Source organism: Drosophila miranda, chromosome 4 (genome assembly GCF_003369915.1).
Source record: "Drosophila miranda strain MSH22 chromosome 4, D.miranda_PacBio2.1, whole genome shotgun sequence".
Lineage (NCBI taxonomy): Eukaryota > Metazoa > Arthropoda > Insecta > Diptera > Drosophilidae > Drosophila > Drosophila miranda.
Window position 1 is genome coordinate 13,593,332 of NC_046677.1, and position 19,634 is coordinate 13,612,965.

At 41.1% G+C, this 19,634-nt stretch overlaps 1 protein-coding gene across 3 annotated transcripts in view; it reads left to right on the forward strand.

Annotated features, from left to right (window-relative positions):
- Positions 1-12,633: 12,633 nt before the first annotated feature.
- LOC108162817 (dual specificity tyrosine-phosphorylation-regulated kinase 2) overlaps positions 12,634-19,634 on the forward strand; it is a 54,725-nt gene continuing 47,724 nt past the window's right edge. For 2 of the 3 annotated variants that reach the window (XM_033392739.1, XM_033392740.1), the window contains exon 1: positions 12,634-13,152. The gene's annotated coding sequence lies outside the window, so the exon portion shown is untranslated. The remainder of the gene's footprint in view (positions 13,153-19,634) is intronic. The other variant, XM_017297732.2, reaches the window with a different exon arrangement.

Genomic DNA, 19,634 nt, shown 5'->3' on the forward strand with positions numbered 1-19,634 from the left:
TTGAGAGTTTTGAATTTAATGAAAGTCTAGAGTTTTTATATAATTCACAATTTATTTGCATATGTAAACCAACTTATCGCATATGTATATTGTACTTATGGGTAATTGGGTGAACGATTAATGCGAGGATGTTAATCTAATGGATAACCCGAGACCGTTAGAGCTGCTCGGGTCCGCTGCTAAGACGAGGCAATATAAAGAGACGAAAGAATTCCGCTGCATATGCGGTAAAAAATGTTCTTTACAGTGGGCATTGCAAATGACAACCAACAACAAAATGCATTTCCTTTGGGCCCCACTACTGGAAATAATTTACAATATTTAAGCTGCCCGACAATTTTAACCGGTAAATAGTCCAATACAAATAATCCTAGGTATTAAACCAGTTTTCGACTACTCCCTTCCATTCGAATTATTCATAGCACAATGTGGCTTGACGTATCTTTAAACATTTCGGGATCCTTGGCAACGACTACCACGGACAAATGAAGCCCAGCAGCCATGGCCACTGGTTGCTCTTCAATTTGCCTACATTTGGTCTGTGTCATCTCGGAAGTCTGCATATGATTGAGTGCCTGAAATTTGCACGCACCAAGAGACAGTAAGACAGACATGGGGAGACGGGGAGCAACCTCGTGTGGGGGACTACCCCAGCTACTGATGATGCATCAGCATCTACTCGTTAATACCACACGAGCTGCTCCTGTATCCTATTCCCAACAATTAGTTGTTTTAGATGAGTGTTTCCCAATAATAGCCATTGTGGGGATAACGATTTTTATCCCCGATCGGCCGAATAATTGTTTTGATTAAGTAAAAACAAGTTGTGTGATATCCAGCGCAGCTTCGCACATAAATAGATAAACAAGCACAACACGTTGATAACGAAGAGCAAGATTCGAGAGAACTCTTAACAATAACATAGAAATTTGTAACAATAAAAATGTGCGGCTGAAGACCAATAATTTGCTATTTGGCAAGCAGATAATCTGCGGCGCTCTGCTCCGAAAGGCCATTAAAGTCTTCCTATATTTAAGGAATTTAATTGACAATTTACTTATCTCCATTTGACCATTTGGTCGTCCGCCTTAACCATCGCCCTCAGCCTCGAGCTCCTTTTTCAAAAATAGACAGGCTAAAAAATACTACTCCAAGAAGAAACATTGTTGTCATAGTGGGTAATCCACCTATTTGTGTCTGTAAGCAAGAATAGGATTTTTTCGTTCATTTCTTCCGCTTTAGTCGCTTTGCTAAGCATTTCACTCTCATTGGCTCTGCAAAACACCTACAACTAGTAGCTCAATAAATATTTCAGAACCAATTTTGAGGTTGGGTTAAAAAAAAAAGATATATAAAGAAGACACAAACAAAATTAAACTGGTAATGGTATCAAATTTATGTTAATGCTTCAATAAGACAACAATTTTTTTCTTTTGTAATTAAAGTTAGTTTTGTTGTATAAAAGAGCGTTTACTTTTCATTTCGTTTTGAAAATGGAAAATTCTTGCGTTTTGTGAAAATAGGAGCACCAGTCAACTTATCCTCTTAAAAGCTTCCTTATTACTGATCTTCTAAGTAGGTTCCTGCTTCTAAGCCTACGGCTTATCTTTGCTGTCTGAGGTATCGTTTCATTAATGATTTTCCTGAATGAATTTTTTATTGACTCCCAAATCCCAGAGGGGTTTAGACCTTTCTTACTAGAGTCTCCTGCGTTAGCGTTTCCTTTCGTACTAGAGTCTGGATAACCTTTGACCTGGACTTGACTATACGTTAGGCGTTTCGTGTATGAATTGTGCTCTGGCTGCCAAGTCCAAGAGGAGGGGGTCCCAGGGCCGGAATAATCGTCATAGTCCAGATATTTTGGTGGATTTCCTCTGTTTCCTTGTGGATACACAAAACCACATTCGCCATCCCATATATCTTCGTCATATTTTTTATTGCTTGGAGGTGCACGTGGGGGTATACCATTCTCTTTGTTGTGTGTAATATCATGGCAATCGGGGGTTACAACAGGAAAGCATTGATTACTACCGCAGTGTATTGGGATCGGTATATAGATAATCGCCAAGACAACCAGCAAAAGTCTGAGCTCCAATATCTCCATGACTTATCACACGTATTCCTTCTATTCAACTGTGCCTACAATCCATATAAAGCTGATTTCTTATAATGTGAAGAAAATGTAACATTACACGGATGTTAACAGCGCAACAGAGATGTGGAAATGAAAGTTCTTCATATATTTTTAAGACATTTTTGAATCAATCCCTGAATCTAGTCTCTTAATACCTTATTTTATTATTTTTATTGGTAAATAGTCCATAATTGTGTATAAAGTAGCACAGAAAAGGGATACAAATCCTAAGGATTAATCCAGTTTTCGCTTCCTCCCTTCCTTTCGAATTAATTATAGCATACTGTGTCTTGACATATTTTAGCACATTTCGGTCCTCTGCTAGGACTACCACGTACAGATGAAGCCCAGCAGCTATGACCACTCATTGCTCTTCAATTTGTCTGTCGCATCTCGGAAGTCTGCATGTGAATGAGTGCCTGACAATTCCACGCACCAACAGACAGTCCGACAGATATGGTAAGACAGGGAGCAACCTCGTATGAGAGACTACCCTTTCGGCTACTGATGGTGAATCAGCATCTACTCGTTACCACACAAGCTGCTCCTGTATCCTTTATCCCAACACTTTAGTGTTTCAGATGAGTTGTTTGCTCCCTCTAGCTAAAGTTCAAGGCACTTGTTAATACATTTCGCAACAAATCTCCTCAAATTTGCTAGATTTCATCGAGTGAATTTCGCATTTCAATTCTTTTTTTTACAATTGATGTACAAAGGTTGTGAAACGAGCATTTATTTAATGGGTCAGTCAGCATTCGGCTCGGATTTCTCATTTCTCTTAATTATTTACTCTGGAATGGATGAAAAGCTTTGCACATTCCTCTCAGACTGTGTGTGATAAAAATTTATGATTACACAAAGATGCAAAATACTTTAAAGTACCATTTATGTATACATCAAGGAATAAAACTCATTGCTTCTTTGTTTGTTGCAGAGGTTTAAGATTACTTTCATAAATTCCTTTATAATTTAAGCGAATAATTAAAAACCCACAACATTTTTCTTATTACTTTTTGGTGCTTATTTAATCTAAACATCTTTTTACCTCCCTATTATACAAAAAAGTTTTCGGTCGTCGTGATCGTCGCCTGATAATTTAGTTTGGGTCGTTTTTCCGATATTTTATTCAAAAGCTTATGAGAGCCAAATTGAAATGTCTGACCTTGTCTGATCGCCAATTAGTTTCTGCACGTAAATTCTAGATAAATCAGTGGAATTTTTGTTGTTGTTTTTTTTTGCTTTAGCAAGTGAGTGCACGGGGCTTGCCCCTTACTTGTATATATTATTATATTATTGCTGTTTTGATTGATTTTCACCAAGTCGCATAAACTGTACTGTCCCTATTACATTTTCCAGAAAGACAACAATTCTAATTTTTCTACCCAATACTCCATAATATTGGAGGTTGATCAAATTGGCTATGGGCTATAGCCGGCAATTTCAGTATATCCCTCCCTCCATGCTCGCTCGCCACTGAATTTTATATTTTGTACGGAATATTGGTATGTAGTAGAGCACGGCGTATCGCTGGGTTCATTTCCGCCGTTGGCATTTCCGCCAAAATTTCCACTATGCCAGAAAAAACCTAAAAAGTCAAAAATAACCCATTTCTATATAAGTCTGTACCCAAATTATTTTCTAATTTTACTTCAGCCTAACTTAGTTGACCAATAAACATATATTTGTATTAATGTCAGTGAAATCAAAGACTATACTACAATATCAAGATGTTGCATGAGGGACCAAAAAACCCCGTAACGCCCCGCCTCGTCTCTGACTGCCGCCTGCTTCCTTCTCGACTTCGTCTATTCAGCTCGTCTGTTTAGCTAGTCTGGGCAGCTGAGTCGGTCCCAGAATACTACAACATATTATCTTTCGCTCTAACTTGCAGCAACAAACAGACAGTCCTTGGCGACGTGTTAAAGTCGGTCCCAATCCTACAATTACATATTGTATGCCTTGGGAAGGACGAGGCATTTTTTCTCCGAGACTGGGACCGACTGCGCCCTGCCAAGCACTGTTGTTCTAGGATTCTGGGGCATTCAAGAACAGACGAAGCGAAGTAGGCAGCATGGCCGCGGTCAGAGGCGAAGTATTGCACAACAGAGGATTTGGCTATATTGAGAACTACACCGTTGAGATTTATTTTGAGCGAAATAGCCTAAAAATCATAAGTAATTATTAATTCATTATTTCTTAAAAGTATTTATTAGAAAAAAATCAATAGATACTGGGGGGTAGCTTTGTTGTCTATTTGCAAGTATATGTATGTATGCAATAATATTGCCGAACATTAGAACACACTAGCCTTAAATTAATGTTGAGTTTTAATGTGAGCAAACAAATTAAAAATCAAATATAATCTGTATTTTTGTGTTTTATATATTTTTTATTAAAATTAATGATTAATTCTAAGTTTTACATATAAAAATTACTCAAAAATAGTGATCATCATTGAAGGAAAACGTAAAAAATTTAAGTAAAATCATATCTGCTAGAAAGTTGCAGTTGTTCCTTCCACGTTATAGATCTATGCTTAGAATAAATCTCCCTGTACCTCTACTAACTATCTTCCTGTTCTTAAAATAACTAAACATCCATACCTATTTCAGTTTAGCTATAATTTTTCTTGATTGTTAGTCTAATTTCTGGAATACAGCAGCGCACATCGGCTTGCTCTTGTGCCAGGGATATGCGAGTAGCAAATTTTAGGATTTAACTATGCCTTCATGGTACAAATTCTTCAAAATTGTTCACAATATTCAAAAAAGCATATCTTTGTTTATATGTTCTTTACGTTTCAGCCCCCTAAGAAATTTCCCCAGAGATTCTGTAGATATTTGCATATAGACCTTCCCCTTCCCTATATGGCGCCATTAGTTTCCCACTTTTCCTGCCTGGGAAAACGTTTCCCGAAGCATCTGGCACAGACCAGTGCGTGCCTCAAAATTGTATTTTGCCTTAGCTGTTTGTACTCCCCCACCAGCGCGCTGCAGCGGAAGAAAAATTCTTTTCCCTATTTTCCCGCCTTCGGTGGATTGCAGGGCGTGCATTTTATAGTTTCCCAGATGCTGAGTGATGCAAAGACTTCGCTGCACTTTTTGGCAAATTTCGTGCTGTTTGTACGCCAGCAAAGAGTGTGCATATTTATGATTGGCGCTCTATTTTGCGTTTGTTTATGCCAGTGAGACGGGGGAATGCAGTCCGCTGAAGCTGTAAAGATTTAAATATTTCCAAGTGAACAGATTTTCCTCAACAAAAGCAAACAAAAACCTTTGCGAGCCTAACCCTTGCACTGTGCGAGTAATTAACCCATTAGGGTGTGCAGAAAGCGACCTTTGAATGACGCAAATCGTCTTGGGCCGACTGAAAAATTTCATTTACCTCGCGATTACAGTACTTGTGCCGGCAAAAATGTAGTAATTTTCCCATTTTCATATTTTCGGCCTTTTATGTGGTATGTGGGTCGTCGCTGGGGATCGCTTGGTTGATCTCTCCGGCGGTTCGGCGGTTGTGCAAGGTCTATGCCTGGGTCGCTGTTTCTTCTCGCACACATCGGTTGTTCGTGTCTTCTGGACTGTAAACTACGAGTCCACGAGTATGGAAATGCGAAGACCTCTATTTGAAGGTTTTAATTACGGCAATTGCATGCAGAGTAGGTCAAGTGGGGAAGCTGGTTTTTCCATTTTCACATACGAGTATATGTACGAATTTCTGTATTAGTCAAGATCACGAACGATTTCAAGGTCTGCGATCTGCAATGGAAATTCCATTACAGAATTTTGCATTCAAATCTATTTTAAAATTAAAATTGTGCATTATTGAACTATTTTGGAAATTCTATTCTTTTCTTAAGCAACTTCCTATCGCATATAGGTTTCCCTGTAAAGATCGTATTATACCCAGCAAACGACACCCATTAGTTGTTAATTCTTTGATTTCTAGCATAAGATCAGCAAATGTTTACTATATCCAATTTATTCCAGCTGACATCTGCTTGGGTTTTCCCACATTTTCAGTTCCCCAAGTTTTCTATATAATATGTTATTCAAGACATGCATACATGCGATCGATCATCGCAATATCAAATTATGTTAAAGGTTCGCTGATACAATTAAATAAAATTAATAAAATTAGATAACTAATTATCTCTAACACATTTTTTCATTGTAAGTATGAATTCCACTGGACTAAGTAAGTATTGCATCCTTTCCTTATACTTTTTATTGCCTCATTTTCAACTAGTTGGTACACCTCTTATCGCTGCTCCCTTCCAGCCACACTCTTTTAGACATCCATAAACTCATTTTTTCTTATAAGAAATATCAGAATGTTATATTTTTTTATTTCGCTCAATTTGAAATGGTAACGAGTCGTAAGAAAATCATATCAACGCGCACTAGAAGCTAATGCAAGATTTTCTAGTATAAGGCCTCTAGTGCATTCCCATCCCCACTCCTCGGGCACAATTCCTTCCCCACGTTGTGTGTGCCAAGGCGTCATATCGAATTACATGTGGCAGAGCTCTTGAGGAGCCGGCAAAGTCAGAGATGGAGCGTTTTGATGGCTGTTTCTTGAGAGGGGGCACAGACTTGACCCCGTACTAATCAGCCCCACGCCACACATAACGGAGTCTCCCCCAGTCTTCCACTTGGAAAAGTTCCCACCACTGTGACGAAGGGGGGTTACTCATTACCCCACAGAGCAATTCCATATTTCATCCTAAAGACCATTTTCCAATTTGATTTATTCCACTAATTTCACACTGCCGGATGGGTGGATGGATGGATGGATGGACGGATGGACTTTGACTAGATTTTGGTGGGGGTTTGATGGGTTTCTGTCATGAACCGCAGACTGAGAACCGGTTCCGAGTACTTGAAAAACGAAGGAAAGCGAACCCAAATTCAAGAGTCGAAAATCTTATCGCCAAATACATATTTGATCTGTTGCTTACATTGGCCTACAACATTTCTTTCAATTTCTATTTCTACTTCGGTCTTGGTTCTGGATTCGTAATTAACATTCTGTCCGCGTTCGGGGTTTGAGTTCGATTCGTGGATCGCATCGCCTGTGAAATAATTAATTTATGCGTGCATCAACCGTTACTTGATAATGAGCCAGCGGGGGCCAGGCATCTTATCTTCGGGGGTCTGCGAAAGCCGATTAACTTTGAGCCTTCAAGTGCGCGGGCCTGGGGCCAGGGTGTATCTGTGTGTGTGTGTGTGAGAGGAGAGGGCTGTGGGGAAGGAGTTGAAGTGTCGAGGGGGAGTGGGAGCCAGTCCAGTCTGGTAATTATGGAGTGAACCCCAGACAACGTACAGTGCGGTGCAGTGCTATAAAATCACTGTACTTCAATCCAATCCAATCGATCGAGTAGGTATTACATGAAGATAACTATCGAATGATGTTATACTTCATAAGGTAGATCTATCGATCAATAATCGACTGTATCAAATGAGTTTAGTTATTAACCAATTTCATTAATCCGCTATCAAATATGAATACATGAACATATACCCCTGTTCCATTATGGCAGCTTCTGGCACATTCGTCATACGTCTGTAAATGATGTATAAAAGTTATCGATTAATATCAATTATCGATCTTAAAAATGTGGATTTGCCATTGTATATGTTATATGTACATACATTGCATATATATTATACTCGTAATTATTGTACAAAATATTGAATAAAAAAAAAACAAAATTTAGTCTTTAAAAAAGTCAAAGGAAAATGTCCCTTAAGTTGTCGAACGACTGCACTCAGGCTTCACACCTATGAAACGCACTGTACATAGTACAATACTCGTACTCATTGTGATTAATTGTCCACGTCTGTGGTGTGGGGCGGGGGCAGTACTGTACTTCTGCTCAAGCCACTATCCGTTCACGTAGGGCGTAACTTGTCGAATAAGGAAAAGGAAAAGTTCGGAACAAACGATTACAAATGAAGATTTACGTTCAGCTGCCGACCGGCATGGATATTTAAAACCCACATCCAAGGAAGTGGACCACATGCAGACTCATTTCGTAAACTCATTCACTTTTGCTTTGCAGACACTGGTGTGCTGTATTCGTAATTATCACATTAAAAATTGTATGATTAATATGCATATGCAAAGCTTTTTTTCAGAAATTAATTTAACTATTCTTCGACTTGCAAATATTTAAATTACTCTCCGAAAGTATAATCATCTAAAGATGCACTCATGGAACCATACAGCATTATGAAGTCTGAAGAGTCTTTTGGGAATAAATAGATGGACTAATACGAAGCCATTTAGTGAAAAGGAGGGTATATTCTTTAGTTGCATAGTTTTAGTTTAGATCAGTTTTGCCTCACCCTCTACTACATCTGGCAGAACCTTCACCTTCCTTTCCAGTGATTTCCGACCTAAGTTCGTTCTAGTCAATTATACATTCTGTTCTCACTCCCATGAGCAAAATGCACGCCCAGAATCGGTCCAATTAAGTAATCATTCCCATGGCTACCAGCAGTTCTGCGCGTGTGGGTGGTAGAAGCAAAATAAAAGAAACCAGAAGTTCTTTTCAACAAAAGATGAGACAACGGCCACTCATCATCGGATGACCACAAGAAATATCATAATTTCTTTCCGAGAAATCAGCATAGGTCGCCAGAGAGAGCAGACAGACCAGAGACCCACGACCAAAGACCAATGATTGCCCAGAGAGCGCGGAGGGAGGGGCTCTTGGAAGAGGGACCTGGAGGTGGAGCTGGTGGTCGTTGTCTCGTCGTTTCGTTCGATTGAATCAAGACCCCGTCGACGACCTCAGAGACAGGCAGCTAAATATACTTGCAATCAAGAAAACAGAAAAAAGAAAAGAAATAATGCAGCAAAGGAGACTTGCGTAGGATCTGCAAGATCGAGAGCCCAGACAAAGCTGGCGATAGCCTTCATAGCGAGAGCAGTGCCAGAGTCCCTTCTTCCCATGTGGCTTGGCTGTTTTGATTTCTTTATGGTTTTTGATAAATGCTGCTCATCATGTAATTTTAAACACGCCGCGCATGTTAAACAAACAATTTCCCGTGACAGTGTAAAATGTGTTTAAAGGAGGGGACTGGGGAATGGGGAGTGCGGAGTGGGGGAGAGCTGGGTCTTACACCATCCTACTAATGCTGAAGGGTCGGCCTCGGCCGGCCAGTCGTCTGCAGGGCCTCGGGCGACCATTACAACATGACTCGCAAAGAAAGCGAGTGTTGAATGCAACTTTTTCCATGTTTTTCCCTCTCCGCCTCGCTGTTTTTTCTGATGGAAAGTCTTGTGGCCCGAAGGCAGGCCCAGCCTGGCCTGCTTGGCCCGGCCCAAAGAATCGTGTTGATGGATTTCTTCCTGTCGTAAATGTTGTAAGCAAAAGATATGTCCAAAACGTTAAGCAGTGCCGTAGGGGACCCCAACTCTGGCCCCTGTCGCCGTAATGGAGGTTTTTCTGGTTTTTCGCAGCTTTGACTTATCATTCAAGATGCGTTTTCGGCCCGGGTGAATGTGGTAAAATAGATGCTGGGTCGCGGATAAGGAAATCGGAAAATCGGGGAGGGCGAGGCGGCATATTAAGTGTGGGAGAGTTCTGGAAAGAATGCAACTCTATTGGGGGTCTGGATTTGCACTCGGAGCTGGAAAAATGCGTGAGAAATGTGTCATCTGAAATGATTTAGTTAGGTCAAGTCATGGTTGGATTGTTCTACAAGATCCGGTACATCAGTTAAGTTAAGGAATTCAAATAAATCAAATCATTTCCATTTGCATATGTTCTCGAACAATAGACCCTTTTAATATGCCTCTGTTGATGTATTTTGGCTATGAAATACAAATACATATCTAAATTGACATTCTCTTTTCTTCCTCGTATTGAAATCTGCAACCATTTCTTCTTGCACAACCAGTATGGTAAGCGATTTCCATACCCGATCGATCTTCAGACTGTCTTCTCCCCAAACAGATCTTGCGTTTGTCGGTGGGCGTTCCACCCATGTCGACACCATTTGGGAGTCACCGGAGCCCGTGTGTCTCCATCGCGTATTATCATCGATTGCATACGATAAATATTCCAGACACAGCCCCAAACGACAATTTCCATAGGATCGGATCGGCTTGGGTTTGGGTCTGGTCTGGGTCTGGCCTCTTTATTTCCTCTGGATTTCTGAGCTTGTTTTCATTTCTTGTTTTCTTCGGGTCTTGCTCTTTTACTTTTGTTTTTGCTGGCTTGTTGTGTCTTTGCTGTGAGGCCAGCTGTGGGCATGTGTTGTAATTGGAATAAACAATTTTTGTTGCTTCTGCTGTGCCTTTTGTGGGTTGATAAGAGCTGGTGGAATGTGCCCGCAGAAGATTGCCACAGAGTCGGACTGCGTCTTTGTCTGGTTGACACATTATCATCATATGTATTGGAGGCGATTGCTAAAGTCCGAGTAATTAACACTTAATTCCTTAATTAAATTATGCTTTATGTTATCGCTGTGGCTAGGCTAATGTTAAAATAACAGTGCTCTGTTAAGGCAGCCACCATCCACCACCCGCTGCGTTAACGGCAAACGCGAGAGCGGGACCGAGAGAGCGTTTGCGTTTGCTTTTACTGTTTGTGTTTGTGTTTGGAAGCGAAAAGAGCGCCAGCCAGCTGCACGAGAGCCAAATATGAAGGGGAGCACGTGTGCAGAAGAAATGGCTTGGCGCGGAGTACTAGTACAGTAAAAGGGTATATTGTAGACTTGGAGAAGCACACCGAGTCCCATATCAAACAGAACTTTTTAATTACGGAACGACGATTATTACGGATCTACTTGTTTTGCATTTCAGCTTAGTTTTTCGTTTGGCTTTCTTGTTGCACTCCATGAAAGTGCCAAGACCATTGGTCCACAGTGGATCACAATCCATTTGTCATCAGCTCGGGGGAGTGTTGAATTCAATCCGGGACGGTACCCTTGTACCACCAATGCAGTCTCGATGGCCATCGGTCATATGCGGGCCGTGTTTGAAGTGTTTCATGTTTCGCACTCACCAGATGTCTCATAATGAGCCCTCGAGGGCGCTTTCATTCTAGCATGCAACATGATCGATCTGTATAATGGTAATGTGTATTTAATGTGGGCCTTCTTGTGTTTGTTGTGGTTTGTTGGCATTAATCGAAATAAATTTCGACTCGGGGTGGAACCTTACTGTGTGAGAACTTTCACAGATGAAATTCGTGATAAATGGTGCGGTAATTTGATTTTGTTGCAGTAGTTTATTAAAACTTATATTAGTTTTAATTTTATGTTCCAGAGTTCTCTCTTTCTCTATGGAATTTAACTTTGATTTGAATTTCATCTGCAATAGCTTTGTAAGTTGCTTAAATAATATTGTAACTGAGTGATAACCAGTAATGGTATAATTACTAATATTTATAGCTGATAACCATTACCCTTTAGCACCAGAGGTGGTTATCCTGGAACTACTTACCCAGTAACCGGTTTGGTAGCCAGATAAAATAAATTAAAAAGTGAATTTATGCGTATTTTAATAGATTGTTACAGTTAATGAATGGATATGTCAATTGGTTTATTAGTCAACTTTCAGTAAATAAGAATATAATATCGGTACAAAATTCTATGGAAATGTGTTTATATTAGCTTTTAATTCCTCGGCCTCGATGGACTTTCATGGATATGCCGCCCAGAATTTAACGACATGTCTTCGACTGATATATGTAATTTGTATGGAACTATATTCCATAATTTTCCCTTACCGACCCACTGTGCCCACAACAGCTCTAAACTCTGCTGCTCTCTCACTCTCATATTCCCTCTCTCTCTCTGTTTTCGTCTCTCGTTTTTATTTTCTTTTTATGACCAGCTCAATTATGTTGTCTGCTCTATGTTATTTATCTTGCTCTCTCCGTTTCACTCTCTCTCGCTCTCTCTCCGGCAGCTGTTGTTTCTGGGTGCGTTTGTTTTCTGGTTTTACATTTGACTATCAGCGTTTTTCTCTCGGCTGAGGCGCAAGGTGTGTTAGCACAGCAAGGTGGTCATCATCAACGCAAAATTGAGCATTGCGCTCTTCTTTGCTCTTTCATTCAAAACTGTGTCTCACAGTCAGTGCTGCCAACTTTTTATCGAAGAAAAAGCTGTTTCAAGCTAGAAGAATATAAAACCAAGCTCCAATAGCATACATAAACGTAAATAATGTAACGTAAATATCAATTTTGTATTAAGGTGATATTTAAGAAATAAGCCTCACTCCAAACTAGGGCTGTTACAGTAGTTTATCTCTTTATTTAATAAATATCGCTATATTTTCATTCAATTTCTGCATATTTTCAACTTAGCGCACAAGATTTTGTTGACGGAAAAAAGCCAAACGCAATTACAAAAAACCCAGAATTCCCGCCTCCCGCAATTCACCAATTTTTCACGCACTTGTTCTTAAAAAAAAGCCAGATCTGACGGGAAAAAAGCGTAATCGGCAGCACTGCTGACAGTAGTCACAAAAACCGAATCCTCAACAGCAGCGTTGGAGCCCGCGAATTCGCCGAAATTTTTTCACGCAGAGCGGTTGTGTAGCGGACGCCGTGCTCGTTTCGATTCGATACAAATTCAAATTATCCAAGTTCGAGACAAAACTCAGTTTTTGTTTTCCGCGTGCTTGGCGTTTTGTTGAATATTCGGGACGAGACGACGACGGGTGGTTATGTTATCCAAAGAGTCGGAATAGTCGGATATAGAAATCGAATCCAATCCACGCTCAAAATCGAAAGTGAAATTCGTGGAACGGTGAACCAAACACAACGCGACGACGTGCAAGGTGATTTTTTGAATGGAGAAGTAAAGCAAAAGAGAAACAAATCCAATCACAAATAAATCTAATAATTAAAGGCAATTAATAATTAGTATTATTCCGATACTAAAGTGTTTAACAGTTTAACAACAACAACCCTAGAGAATTAATCATAATCAAGAATCCAGGTGATTCGGTGTGCAATATAATTTAGAGAGTCGGAAAACATTCAATATTTTTGAATAAAGGTAGGAAAATCGGTATAACTTTGTTGTCTCACATAAAGGTATACACATTCGTCGCCCCCCCACTCACAGTCCCCCATGATGCTGCAGCAGGCGGGTCTGCATGCAACAACAAAGGAGAGAGAGAGAGACCGAGAGGGAAATATATGTGTATTTCCATGTGCAAAACTCCCGAAACGAAGTTTGTTGTTGCTAGAAGAGAGAATGAGAGTACGTGAGAGCAGAGAGCATTCAGAGAGTTGAACAGAAGTTAGAAGTTGTTTTTGTGCAGCATCCCATGTGGCTGTGTGTGTGTGTGTGTGTGTTTGCAGAAATTTTGCCATCCTTTTTTCCTTGTCCTTCTCAACTGAAGTTGTGTGAGAGAGTACAGCACGACAAGGGATGGAGTGATTGGATAAAGTATCGAGTTTCAATTGAATGAGTACCGCGCAAAGATTCTACCCCTTCTATGGGTCAGGTAGAGGAATGACTGTTTGATCTGAGAACGATGGATGTGTTTGTCTAGATGGAAAATTATAGATAAACTAACATTCCAATGGATAAGATAGATCGTTTGAATTTGAATACAATTAAAGTGGCTTATATGTAGATCTGATATATGTAGAAATACGAGTAGTAGTGGATATTAATATATGTATAGGAGATGAATGAATTAATGTTAGAAGATATTGTGCTGTGCATTTACTTAAATTATATCATTCAATGAATGGATAGATTTGTATGGAGGAATACAAATGGCACTACCAAAACCGTATTCCTATTCCAGAAATGAATTTCCGTATAATTCAATTATTTTATTGCTCTATACAAATACATACAATACGATTACAACCCGTTCTGTAATTTATATTTCGTTATCAGGAGGGGGATCTCAGCTGATTCTGTTGTGTTTTATTTCATTTTATTCTGTTTCGATTAATTCTGTTTTACGAGTGGCTGTCTGTCGAGTACAATGACTTTTCGTACGAATAATCGCCTGAAAACATTGTATAATTATGTATTATATCACACTCTGTCACGCTCTCCCACTCTCCCTGCCATGCGAGGATTTCTCTCATTTGTTTATAAACAAATTAAGCCGGCGAATGAGATTAGGCAGTTTGTTGAATGAGAGATAGATAGATAAGACACCTATATAAAACAGGGGGCATGTGTTTGGCGAATCTGTGTGGAAATGCTGCTATTTTCGTTTGAATCCCGATTAGGTTTTATTTCTGTATCGACCCAAAACAAAACAGAAGATGGATTTTGATGGCCATTTGCCCTGAACATCGATCCACTCAACGATGTTGTTCCGAGGACAGACATAAACCGATTTGTAGTTTGTTGTTTCCTCTTTGCAAAGTCAAACATATTTCAAGAACAATCCATAAGCAAAACAGAGAAAAAAGCGCCAATGGAACTGAGGGAAAATAATCCGAATCGATGCGATACAAATCTAATTTCTTTGCACTCACAGCCGCAAATAAAACAAAAGACAGACAGTGTATCTCGAAGATACTTTTCTATGCAGATCCGCCTCAGGGCCGACTCTAATCAACGCGAGGTTGTCCCCCCCTCCAGCTCCCAGCTCCAGCTCCAGCCGTTTACCCCTATTGTTATTAATCTTTTCGGCTTTCGGTTAATCTGTGTGAGTGTTGTTTTTTGACCTGCATACAATTTGCAACACGTTTTGTGTCTTGTCTTTTGTGTGTCTTTTGTCCGCTTTCCATTTCACTCGATTGACTCGTGTTCTGCCCTCCTGTCATCCTCCTCCCTGGGGGCCTTCCATTTCGTCTCTCATTTCCATGAGAAGGCTATCTATCCGCCGAGGAGGAGTGATCTTGGCATTTCAACATTCGAAAGTTTGTTTCGGGTGTTAATTGGATTGTGAAATGCAATTAATAAAGCCTCGGGCCTTCGACTAACTGCGGCACTACTGTAGGATCTGTGAAATATTATGGAAAGCGATAAATAAATCTAGGAAAATATACACACGAAAAGATACATATGCAAATGAAATGAATTTCCCAGTAAGGGAAGCCAAGGACTGCCCGCTGCTGCTGCTGCTGCTGCTCTGACAAATAAATATAAAATTCTAATGAAATTCACTCACAGTGACACAATTATGCGATGCCCCCAGGTGTGGCTTGGCTTCGCTCGTAATTTGCATATGGGATCTTCCGTCCAACGAAATGTATCTCTCGTGGCCTGCCCGCGGGCTTTCGGGTGAAGAGTCGTAAAAGTGTAACCCACATTGGCCCCCCACTTGGGGCTGGGGTTGAGGTTGGCGGCTTTGGCTCTCCTAACGGTCCCAAAATGTTATTACTATAAGTATTTATTTTGTAGTTTTCTTCATTTGTTTGCTCTGCTTTTTTTCGCAATCTTTTATGAAGTGCGCAAAAGTTTGGGCCTCGTCTCGAGAGGAGTGCGTCAGTGGAGTCGTTCGTCGAGTGGAGTTTTTTCTTGTTTTTTTTTTTTGTTTTTTTTTGGGGGGGGGGGGGGGGTGTCCAAGCAAATAAACAGCAATGAAAGCACCGTTAGGTGACCCCCTCCCCATTCAATTTGAATGAAATTTCAGAATGTCTCTCGGAGCGAAAATACCCTGTAGTATTGAGTATATTTTTGTGTTCCGCGTTACGCATCTCCCACTATTCCCGCAATCTCGCGTTGCTCACATAAACAGACCTACCCAAAGAATATAATTACTTTTCCCCTGCCACCACACCGCTCTCCGCGCTAAGGTCATTGCCTTCACCTGATCGAAACACTTGAGTATCCCCAAACCCAGCCCCTAATACAAACAGAAGAGGAATATTCTATAGTTAGACCCAAGTTCAAATCGAACATCAGAGTCCGCCAGTAAATGACTGTCTACTCCTTGTCGAGTGCTATCAGAATTATCAGAATGGAACGGAAACCCAAGACTGAAGTCGAGTGCCAAAGTTCTGGCCAACATCGTTTTATAGAACTACAACTTTGTGGGTGGAAAGATACGGCGTACAGGTAGGGACACGGCGGTGCTTTTCGGCCTCAATGAAACCCCCGATTACCGACGGATCTCTACGTCATTGATGAGAAATCAAGTTTGTTGGTTATCACGAAATCAAATAAAAAGAGAGCTGGCCTCGGAGGGTAAAGTCGTGAATAACTTCCTCCTAAATATGATGACGAATACTGCGGTTCCAACGAAGCGCCAGATGAGAGTCTCCCCTCAGAAAACCCCACGAAGATGGAGCAGGTGCTTCTGTGAGAGTATCTCAGCCACAATGCTCTCCAGCGAGACAATAATTGATGCTCGCCAAATGTGGATTTTTGTATTGTTAAATTTAGCATCAGAGATCAGGCAATCGGCTATAGAGAGAGACATATGGGCTATCGCCTATAGCCGTCAAGTGCGTCACAGTTTGTGATCACCATCATTGCGGTCGTCTGTCTAGAGATACATAGATCCGTCGCACGAGTACGGATACGGGTACGATTGCGGGTGCGAGTGCGGGTATTTGTAGGGTTTCTTGATCTAGCCTAAGCTGCGAAGCAGCTGCCAATATCAGCTGATGCGAGTAGTGGGAGCTGCCTCCCTCTCTCTCTCTCCGCTCTGCCAACTTTCGATATTCTTATCAGCCTGTAGTTTCCCACTATCTTTTGCTTGTGGCACACATAAAAGATAGTCGGAAATTCATTTATTTGTGGTAGCATGTGTCGCTGGGCTGGTTTGTTGCGAATATATTAGATATTGGATAGAGACGCCTAGAAACTGGAAACTGGATATGCAAATGGAACGTTTAATCAACATGAGATTTCGGTTTGGATACGAAAATGAATTGGAATTGGAATAATCAGTGGACTCAGAAGATTGCCATACATTTTTGTCGAATTGCGAACAGAAAAACAAAAGATATACTCGGAAAAATTATCAGCTGGCGATTGTTTATCAGCGATATCTCTTGGAAATGTTTATTTATGTTAAGATTCGATTACTATCGAGGAGAGGGGTTCATGGTGACATCTGATCCCCTCCTTGGCTTAACCTTCTGCACTCGGCCTCTCCGAGCTGTCAAACAATTAGGCATGACACCTTCAATTGGAATTGATTGCGGAGACGACACCAACCACGCACTGCCTTAATTAAGACGAGGCAGAAACAGCCAAAAACGAGGCAGAGACAAGCAGATTTCTTCGCTCGACGACCAATTATTAGGAGTTTGGAGCAGAGGCAAAGCTTGGAGGCACACAGATCTCAATGCTATGAATTTCCCTGCCGGCGAAAGGAGGCCTTCGCCTCGGCTGTCGGACTTTCCGCTCCCTCGTGGGTGCCACGACCAAGTGCCAAGTGCCAAGTGCCAAGTGCACTGCCCACAGCCTACGAGCATGTGGCTATAATCGTCTAGATGGCTAGATCTTCGTTCTGCAGAGCTCTGTCTCTGCGCCTCCGGTAATGGAGACCACGCATTCAAGAGACATCCAATATGCTGCTGCCTCAATGAGAATTCGTTTTCCTTTTGTCATCGCGAATTGGGTCTTGGTCGTGAGACGCCGCACCGCATGCCACACGCCGCGCACGGGGGCGTAACGCAACGAAACCCAACGCACTTGATGAGCAATCTCTTTCGTTATTTTCGTTTTGAAATTTTCAACAAAATTCTCAATTCTCTGTCGCTCTGCCGCTCTGCCGCTCTCTTGAAATGTGGGTCAAGTCCAAATTGGAAGGCGACTTCTGTTTCTTTTTCTGCCTTAGAAAAAGTGAAATCGCAAAGTGTTGTTTTTTTTTTTATATTTTGTATTTAAAAGCTGTAATTAACTCTTAATCATCGGCGCTTTGTTCGTTCCTCTTCGATTCGCGTTTGCGTCTACCTTTTCCCCTCTCCGCCTCTCGAATTATCACTTGCACTTTTGTCGCAAGATTCTGTGCAATTAGCCAGCATTTTTCCTCCATCTTCAGCCAGTGATTTGCATTTTCTGTGTCTGTTTCTGTCGCTCGTAATCGGATGTCGTAATTAGAGTTTAATTATTTATATTTATACATTTTTCCCTCTCTGTTGCTCGAATGCTGGCACCTTGACAAGCGGCTAATGGAGACATCGGCATTGGGCCGATCAGCAGAGAGCTGTCTAGACGAAAGGCGGGGAATACCTACTCCATGAATGTATGGAAAAGTGCTTGGAGATGTTAATCGTTAGGAAATCATATACCGGTGTGTTCGAGTACATTCCGGGCATGAAAGCCATTCCGTCTTCACTGCTAAGCTACTCTGGAAGAGAGCGAGAGAGGGAGCATCATCCTGGGACTAACAATGGGCCCACTGGGTTACAGCTTTACTGCTCAGCCACACTGGGAGAGAGTTATAGTTATAGATATCGGTGCTCCATAGATACGAGTATATGCTGCTATAAATATTGTTTTTCTATTGATTTTCCGCCGGCTTTCGCTGCCTCTTTTCTGTCTGTGCAAATTGGCATCAGTGGCAGGCAAACAAAAGTGCAGTGTCAGGCCCAAGTTCGTTTTTAGCTCAGAAGTTGGCTCAGAAGATTGCACAACCTGCCCGGGGGCTGATAGCCGGGCCAACAAACACTCAACGAGGCGTTATCGATGGAGGGGCTGGCTGCCCAGCAGCCCAGCAGCCCACCTGCCTTCGCACCAGCCCAGAGACGCAAGAGAGACGCCTAATTAAGTTTTGTTCACGTCGCCGCAGCTGAGACACGGCTTTGCCCCTGCCACTGGGGCTGCCACAGAGACCCAGAGAATATGGGAAATGCAGAAAACAAATTGAAAAATTGCATATTTCTACAGAGTTTGTGGGCTTTGAGTCGATACGATTGAGCGGAGCGCCTGGTCTGGATTTGATTTACACAACGAGATTTGTTCAAGAAATTTAATTAGCATTTCCCAAACGACGGAGAAACCCCTCCTCCATGACTGGGCGTTTGCGAGTGGATGGATGGCTTGATTGGGAAATTAAACATTCATTCTGATTCATTATCCCCACGTTTCGTAATTAATTAACCTCTCTTCTTGAGTTTTCCTTTGGTAGTGAAATTAAGTTTAATTGAAACTGACAGAAATGGAAATGGTTGCGACGCGATGAGGCTGCAAGAGCGGTTCCTCCTTGACCCAAACTTCAGTTGAAAAGAAGCCCCATTCCCTTAAAAAACAGCCGAACTGAGAAGATATTTCGGTGTACATTGGAGTACAGTGCGTTTCAAAACGACAAAGCTGTTGTAGCCATGGAATGGAATGTAAACACTTTAGTAATTCGATGGAGGAGAATCCATGTCTATGTTTATGTTTAGAAATAAACTAAACTTCGATTATAAATTGATAAATAATCGACTGGAACGATAGCTGGTTTCTATTAATTGTAGATGCACTACCTCGACCATAAATCGGTATTTTTATAGATTTTTTATTGGAACAATCAATTGATTATTAATTAAGTTGATTAAAAACCAAGTAATCGATATATTTATCGTATTAGATTCTATAACTGATTTCCGTAGTATTGTATA